At 34.2% G+C, this 8630-nt stretch overlaps 1 long non-coding RNA gene across 1 annotated transcript in view; it reads right to left on the bottom strand.

Annotated features, from left to right (window-relative positions):
- The window catches only part of LOC133194631 (uncharacterized), a 16967-nt gene extending 12731 nt beyond the window's left edge, over positions 1-4236 (bottom strand). Inside the window, exons 1-2 of the long non-coding RNA XR_009722141.1 lie at positions 4200-4236; positions 3542-3616 (exon numbers count right to left, since the gene is read on the bottom strand). This is a non-coding gene — a long non-coding RNA (uncharacterized LOC133194631). The remainder of the gene's footprint in view (positions 1-3541; positions 3617-4199) is intronic.
- Positions 4237-8630: the final 4394 nt, after the last annotated feature.

The following is an 8630-nucleotide window of genomic DNA, read 5'->3' on the forward strand; positions in this document are numbered from 1 at the left end:
TCCCTCTTGGGAATTTTTCACTCATACGGAGACACCACCACTTAAAAATAATGAAGACGTACAAGTCGGATTTAAGGTTAACATTCATTTTAGGAATTTTCAACAATTAATTAAGACGTAAAGAGATAACTCCTTCCCCTTGCCCCTTCCCCTTCCCAGACCCCAGTTTGTTCATGTATGCAAACTAGTCTAATACTTTGGTTTGACATAAAAAAAATGTGAATACATACAAATAGTTTAATGGTCCATCTCTTTGAATGATTTTCATTCCTAATTCTAGGTTGACCCAAATTCATGAATGAAATGTCAAGTAATCTTATCATTGATGCACTTCTATTTAATTTGATGTAGTCATATTATGAACAAGAGAGTGGGGATGACCTCAAGGGTTCATAACCTTAAACCATTAGATGTACATAACATAATAACACAAGAAACAAAATTATGTCTAGTCAAATGGAAAAATTTTCTACTATTTAGGAGTCGCATGATCATTTGTCATTTCAGGGACAGGGAGCGGCTAGGGAGATTGGAACCCCCCCCCCCCCCCCTGGAATTTGCAGAGTTATTTAAATAGGACTATATACTGATTTACAGAAGCAAATAAAAAATGACTTTGGATGCCCTCCCCCTTTAAAAACATGGACCCCACCATCATTGTTTTTATTTTGTTTGTTTGTCTGTTTTTTTTTTATTTTGCTCCTCAGGAAATTCTGGGCTGGAATTTTTTTGGACCGAGGTGTGGACCCCCCTCCCCCCCCGGAAAAAAATTCCCGGATCTATGCCTGTAACTGAATGTAATGTCGACAACGGGAGATAACTCTTCAGAATGTGAAATTCGTCTATTGTGGCATCGATGATCCACTCTCTACGATCGGCTCATACATTCAGTGTCTGAGAGAGAAACGAACGACAACTCTGCATAGGAGATTGCCGATGATCTTTGATCCTTTTTAAACTTTAACCTAACCATTTGCATTTTGGTTTATTTTACCCCAATCTATACTTAAACTTGTACTTACCGACTGTCATAGGTCCTGTCAACTTCATGAAATATAATCCAATTAAAACACAAAATGAATTAATTTCCACTGATATACATGTAACACTGCACCATGTCACATGGCATGTGCAATCTAAAAATGATAATGGTAAAACTAGTACTAGTACTGGTAGGGTGACGCAAGCCCAATGTGATGTAGAAATTTTCAAAAAGGTGTTCACATACATGTACAGTACAAGAACAAATTTTAAATTATCATAACAAACGATGTTTTAACATAACTTTGCCATCTAGGCCTATTTCCAAAAACAGGCAAATTGTGTGTGTGTGTATTTGGGGGGGGGGGGGGGGAGGGGACACATATAAATTGATTGGGTATGGCTTTTCAAGGAGGTTTTTGCCTAATCAAATACTAAAAAAAGTTTGCACATTTTGATAAATTCATCAAAAACGCTTTGTACTAAAATAATATTATTTGTTGTTGAGAAGATAAATTTAATTTAAAAAGTTCCAATTATGGGCCAAAAATTTATATCCCCCCCCTTTTTATTAAAACCTAATTTACAACATTAATTAAATTCTGATATTTCAGACTGGTAATGAATTAAGTATATGAAATGCGTATAAGAGGTTCATGGGTCACATGGTCACCTGAGCATTTTATGCTCGATTTGACGAATACATGTACTTTGTAAATTATAGAATTATTTGGACTTTTTCCTTGGTAAGCCCAATATGAAGGAGTGTGCATTTAGAGGCAAACACCTTAGTGCGGGTATTACTGTCTCATGACAGCATCTAGTTAATAATGATTCCCTCTAAAAGATTATGAGGCCCCTTATATTTTTTGTTGTTATTGTCTTGTCTTTTATTGTCTTGTTTAGTATTTTTAATACACTTACAAACAACTTGTTCCTTAACACTAAATAATGATTTAAGTTGACTTTGGTCTGAGTAATTACTGTGCTTTTCCAGTCACTGCACTTAAAAATACTAAATGCATCTGCTGTAAGTTTTACTCGCATTAAGGTGTTGATTATATACTGTAGAAGCACAAATTTTCGTGGGGATAAAATTTTGTTATTTGTTATCTGAGAAGGTTTTGTGGGCATTAAATTTCGTTGTTACGAATGTAACCCTACTCATTATACTGAAATGTAAAATTTCATGTGGGATTTAATTTCGTTGAATAGATAATGTTAACAATTACGGTTAACAATGAACAACTGTCGAAATAAAGGAATGTTTCTGCTTTAAAAGCATATACATGTATTGTATATATATATATGCATGTATATATATAAAATGTAGCTTCTCTGGCCTTTCTATTGATAATGTAAATAAGTGAGCAGAGTCATCTAGTGTGATTACATTTTTTATTACTTTGAGGGGAAAAATCATAAAACCTGTTGAAATTTTTGATTTTTTTATTCTAACGGTAATTGCTAATAGATCCAGTTTTACATAATGCCAATGTTAGCTTCACTAATTTATGCATAATTAATCCCATATTCAAAAAAAAAAAAAAACAAAAATGACTTTTCCCTGCATTTTCCAGTGCCTCATGTTAGAGTGGGAGTGAGTTAAAAAAAACTGCAAGATTTCAAACAGCTGCAAATCTCTGTTATTTATGTCTCTATGATGTACACCCTTGATGACAGAAAACTTTTGAAGGATTTTGAATATTTGTAAATGTTCAATCATAATTCCATATAACATACTTGTATTCTCTGCATTTGGAAAATCTTAATTTTCATTTTTTTTTTTTTAAATCCCTGAATGGAAGTAAATCTCTTCATTTTGAATTTCAGTGGTTGCATTATACCCCAATAAATACATGTATAAGTGTGTATCCCTCCTTCTTTGTTTTTTTGTTTTTTTTTTTTTTGTTTTGTTTTGTTTTTTTTGTTTTTGTTTTTTTTTTTTGCTGAAAATAAAAGTGTGCACACAATAAAAGAGAATTTATAGTAGTTCTTATTTGTTTAATATATTAATACATTACATGGTATACCCCAATGACAACAATGGCCAATGGTGTAGTATTAATTATCTGTCCTGTTTATTATGGAAAATAGCTAAATAATGAAAATTATTGGTATGACTGTCAGTTGCAAACATCTTTTTTTTTAATATCCCATTTAAATAATTTTATTTTACTCTTTATCTGGACTACATGTATCTCTGGTGAAGTTCCATCTTTGTCCTTTAAACTGAACCTTTAATTTTTTTATACTGGCACAATTAACTGATAACATACAGACTTAATTTTAAATTTATTGATCCTCCCAAATATTTGCCGGTCTTGGGCCAACAGACTGTCATTAAGGTAAATAAATATTACATGTAAAACACTGATTCATGACTGTAGTATGAAACAATGCAGGAAAAGGTATACAGATCATGCTGATACACAAACACATTATCATGAACATGAAATCAGATCATTAGAACTTCAGGTAGTGTTTGTTTTTTTCCTGACATGTAGCTTAAATTAATCATACTATTAAATGAATGAATATTATATAATTGCATTCATACCATAAACTTCTCCCTGCTGTGTTCTGGGAATCCATGAACATTGATAATTTTCTGATCCGAAATCAATGAATCTACCTGAAATGTATTATAATAATAACATCAGTTTTAAAACATGAATTCCAGGATGATAAATAAATAGGAAAATATTCTTTAATGACTGTAACTTAGTAGAAGTCACATCATTTTCATGAATCATCACAGTCAGGAACCTATATACTAGTATATAGGTCCCTGTCACAGCTATATTTACATATTCTCTCAAAATTGTCCCAATGCAATAATGAGTGCATGTCAATAAAATGACAAGTATCAATCTTTAAATTCTCATACTTTGAAATCTTTGTACATTAAAATTAGGGCATGTCACTGTCTAAATGCACAGCATGTCTTTGACATAAATATCAACTTATAAGCTGCACTATATCTTCAGTTTGTCAGGGCTAGAAGATCACGTTGAAGCAGGGACCTATACATGCTTAACAATTATATCATTATGTCCCTGGGAGAAGTAAACAGCTGCCCCCCCCCCCCCTCCCCTTTCATAATTTAAATGTGCAGAAATTATTTCTAATATTCACGCCTCAGAAGTACATGTGTTTTTTTAGTTGACAGCTTAATGTGTACACAATATTAACAATGATTTTAGTAGCCCACGTACCTATATATAACCCAGGCAGACTGAACGTTTCCCCTGCCCATAACACATGGCGTGACCGACTCTACTTTCGTTTTTAATACGAAACCTTCGAACTTGACATGACACATAAACAAGATGCGAAACGCAAGAAAACATTTAAAATTTTTGACAATATATTTTGCTACACATTGCAAAAGATCAACGTTGATTCAATAAAATTGAAATATTAGATGCAGAAATAGTTTCTCTCCGCGAGTACAACAAATGCCAATACGGAACGTGTTTATTTTCCCAGAGACATACATGTAGATATAGAAAAAAATTTCTTTATGTTTTTACTAACATTAATAATAATAACTTTTAGTATATTGGTTAAAACCATTTATACTGCAATCATGCAACGATGCACATTGTAACTATACAGCATATACATGTATACATACCGTAGGAAAAATATTGAGTAGACAATAATGCCGTAATGTCATAATGGACACATATCTTTACTCATTAATTCATAGGCCATATTTAATACATAAAATTTTTCATTTATTTATTTACAGATTTTTTACTTACCTTTTACAAAGTTTACTTCGTCCTCATGTACATGACTAAGTGTGAAACGGGTACTGTATTATGATGTCATTTACGACGTCATTTGATGTAACGAGCATGCGCACTCGCAATGTGTGTAAGTCTCGCCGAGAAGAAAAAATGATGGATCCGTGGTCATCTTATACACACTCATTACACAGATCTCATGCATCCGGTCAAATTAACACTTCATTTTTTTGAAATGGGATGCATCCTAGGACATTTTCCAGTTGATTTATGATAAAATCCAACTGAACACCACCATTTCGTGTTCATTTGGATTTTTCCGTGTTCATTTAAACGTGTGCCGTCTAAAGCACGTGTCCAATTGACAGGGTTTACAAACACACCCTCACACACACCCTCACACACACACACACACACACACACACACACACAACAAGCAACTACCGTATTTTACACATCATGCATCTGAATCAATTTCCCGTTAGAATTCATCGGTGATACAGAAAATACTTGGAGTACTTTTCTTTCTTTCAAAGTTAGAGGGGGAAAAGTAACGCGCTTGTGGTTGTGGGTGGGTGAGTTGTGGAGTGAATGCGTACTTTTAACTGAAGGGTTTTTTTTTTATATCGAGATCGATTTGTTTGTTTTTTGTTTTTTGTTTTTTTTGCGAGGGGATGACCCGCTTTACGCGCTGTCTCCTTGTTTGGATTGGATTTCTTTTTTTCTCTATGGGGTATCTGCGATTTTTTTTTGGGGGTGGGGGGTGGGTGGGTGGTGGTAATGTTTCAAGTGCTTTATATCCATTTTTAATTCAGCTAGATTATCAAATATAAAAAGAATACTTTGTGGGAAATTGTAATAATTTTACTGAATATAAACCGTTCCCAGATCCTAAACGTCTAGATCCCCCTCCTCCGTAATTAATGGATCTGCCTCTAGAAGTATGAACTGCATGTAAGGCGTCTTTTCTTAGTTAGGAATAATTACATACTAGTAGCTTAGAAAAAGAAAACAAATATTTTCCCAAGTTTTTATGTGTCAAAACGATTATCAAATGATTTTAAGAATGTTTAGAAACTGAAATTGCTGAACGCGACATCAGTACGTTTACTGTGAGTAACGTCAACGTTGTTTTGAAGTGCCTTTCTAAAATGCTTATAAAATACTGAAAAAGCAGATATTTTTAAAAGTTATATATATATATATATATATATATATATATATATATATATATATATATATATATATATGCATTCAAAAAGGACTAGGCTATTTAAGGGCCCCTTTTCTCGTGACGGCAGTCATACATTTAGTAGAAACATTACTTGAAAAAGATTAAAAATGTCTCTTTTTTTATATTTAAAGAATTTCCTTGTGTATTCTAGCTACAGGATAAATATTTGCTAAATTTACTTTATGGCGATTAAAAATTATTGGAATGAATATGACTATATTATGCGCATTTTCCTTGAAAACTATGAACATCCTATTACCTTGCTTTTCATTATCAATTTGACGCTTTTTTCTGAAGCAAATTATTTTACGTTTCAGTTGACGTCATAGTATGGCATCCATGACGTTATAGACGTAACTATATTCGGTGTCGAAAGGGTTAAATCAAGAATATTGATATATGACATTTGGAAGAATTGCTAGATTGAAAATATGAAGTCGAGACCACTGATGAAATAGACACTGATCAGAAAAACCATGGTATATGATTTTTTTTAGGTCGTGCATATACTTTACCGAGAATGGAAATTCTAATCGTCCCCTACACATTAAACTTTTACTAAGTTTCATTATCGCAAGTTCACTGAAAAATATAAAGAGACAAGTAAAAAAACAGACAGAAAAATACGCAGAGGCAATTAGAACGCCAACTGCATTTGTATCGTGATTAATGGCTAAATACTAGTATGTCATCAGTTTGTAAATGGTAATGTACAAATCAATATTACCTAATTAAACATTCATCGTATACTATCCGAAGCTTAGCATCAACTTACGTACCTAAAATTTAGGCTTTAGAAAATTTCCAACAATTTAAAGGAAGCCGCCTCAATTGGTCGTTTTAAGGAGAATGAATTCAATCCCTAAAATAAATGCTTTAACAAACAATCGTAAAATATAGCTATTCAAAATTTGAATTGTTCCTACGGTATATAACATTCAGTAAGTAAAGTCTCATTTAATTCACAACATAGGTGCATGTACATATTTTAAAATTTTCTTATTTTGCCCATGATATCTGTTAATGGCTTGTATTTGCTTTGCTTGCAATACGAGGGTTGTTCGGAAAGTTTTCATATGACACTTGCCATGACCTTACTAACGTTGTTGAAAGATTTTGACCAGCATTTTACAGATAATCCGTTATCTCTCAGATCGTCTCGACTGATACCATATCTATATTGGATTCCACATCAGAGTCTGCATCATTCAAATACCGCCTGTGCAATGTGCACATTGCTTTTGAAAAATTTCGTGCCTCCTCCAGAATTTTGGTTTTATTTTCAAGTTTTTCAGCTACAACACAAAATTGTATCGTTAACTGGTGTTCCATGACTTCTACGACATCATCTTTTTAGGTCACCTGAGTAAGATCTATTGCTATCTCTTTTCGTCCGTCGTCTTGCGTCGCGCGTCGTCCGTCGGTCCTAAACTTTTGAACATCTTCGACTTCTTCTCTGGTCCAGTAAACCAATTTAAACCAATTTTGGCTATATTGGTGAGAGGGAACAAAAATTTTGAAATTCGTGGCCCCTAAAGCTCTTGGAAATTGTTTACAAACTAAGTGCATGATTAAGTAAGACAAGGATGCCTCTTTCAAAATTGTGAAATATATGGCCCCAGAGTTGGGGTTTCTGGTGGAATTCGTGTATTGTTTAACGTCCCTCTCGCGAATTTTTAACTCCTTTGGAGACGCCCCCATTTGCCGGTGGAGAGCTCCAAATTTTGAGTTATACTCGGCACTCAGGGCTATTGAGCAAGTGAGGATCTTTTTCTTGTCAGCTTCTACTGCGAGACGGAACTTCGGTTTATCAGTCTCATCCGAAGGACAGTGATTATGTAATGAAAAAGCAGTGAAAAAGCATAATATCTTTGAAAATATTTTTTCTGCTTCTGGTTATAAAGTTAAGAAACTATAGTGTATAGTTATGATGAACAAGATCGCTTCTTCCAGAAATGTGAGTTCCATGTCCTCTGGGTCAGATGTTCTGTTGAAAGGGTGAGGCTCTATTGATAGCATACTGAAATGCATTAATTCTGTAACACAGTTATGATGAACAAGGGAGCTTCTAACAGAATCTTTAAAACTTGTGGTCCCAGGGTCAGGTATTCTGGCATTACGGGGAGGGGTGGGTTGAGGATATAGCGGAAATGTGTTAATCTTTCAAGAGCAGAGTTTTGATGATGAGGGTAACTCTTCCACATTTGTAAATTCCTTGATCCTGGGTCGTGGATTCTGGTGTTAGGGTAGGAATTTCGTAAAATGCATTGTACACGTGAAATTGTTCCGAAAAATAGTTGATTTCATTTTGCCCCTAAATTGCTTAATGCGAGATTTTAAGATACATCTAATCCATTCTGACCACGTGTCAAGGTCTTCCTTTGCATGTCTGACCCATCGACGTAATCTTCCACTGAATCCATAATATTTATGATATTATGACGCCAGTTAAAAGATTGGGGTTCTCTTAATTTTGTCCTTTTAAAATTAATGATTTAATCTACCTTTTTTGTGGTTGCCCGCGTGGCGCAGTGGTTAGAGCTTCTGCTCTAGAGTCGCGAAGTAAGGAGTTGATCCTTAAGTCGCGGGTTCGAATCCAACTGCGAGACGTGGAGACAGGTCCTTCGGATGAGACCGTATAAACCGAGGTCCCGTGTCGC

The sequence above is a fragment of the Saccostrea echinata genome, unplaced genomic scaffold (assembly GCF_033153115.1).
Source record: "Saccostrea echinata isolate AGI-Se365-2 ecotype Australia unplaced genomic scaffold, CSIRO_AGI_Sech_v1 ptg000029l, whole genome shotgun sequence".
NCBI classification, from domain to species: Eukaryota; Metazoa; Mollusca; class Bivalvia; order Ostreida; family Ostreidae; genus Saccostrea; species Saccostrea echinata.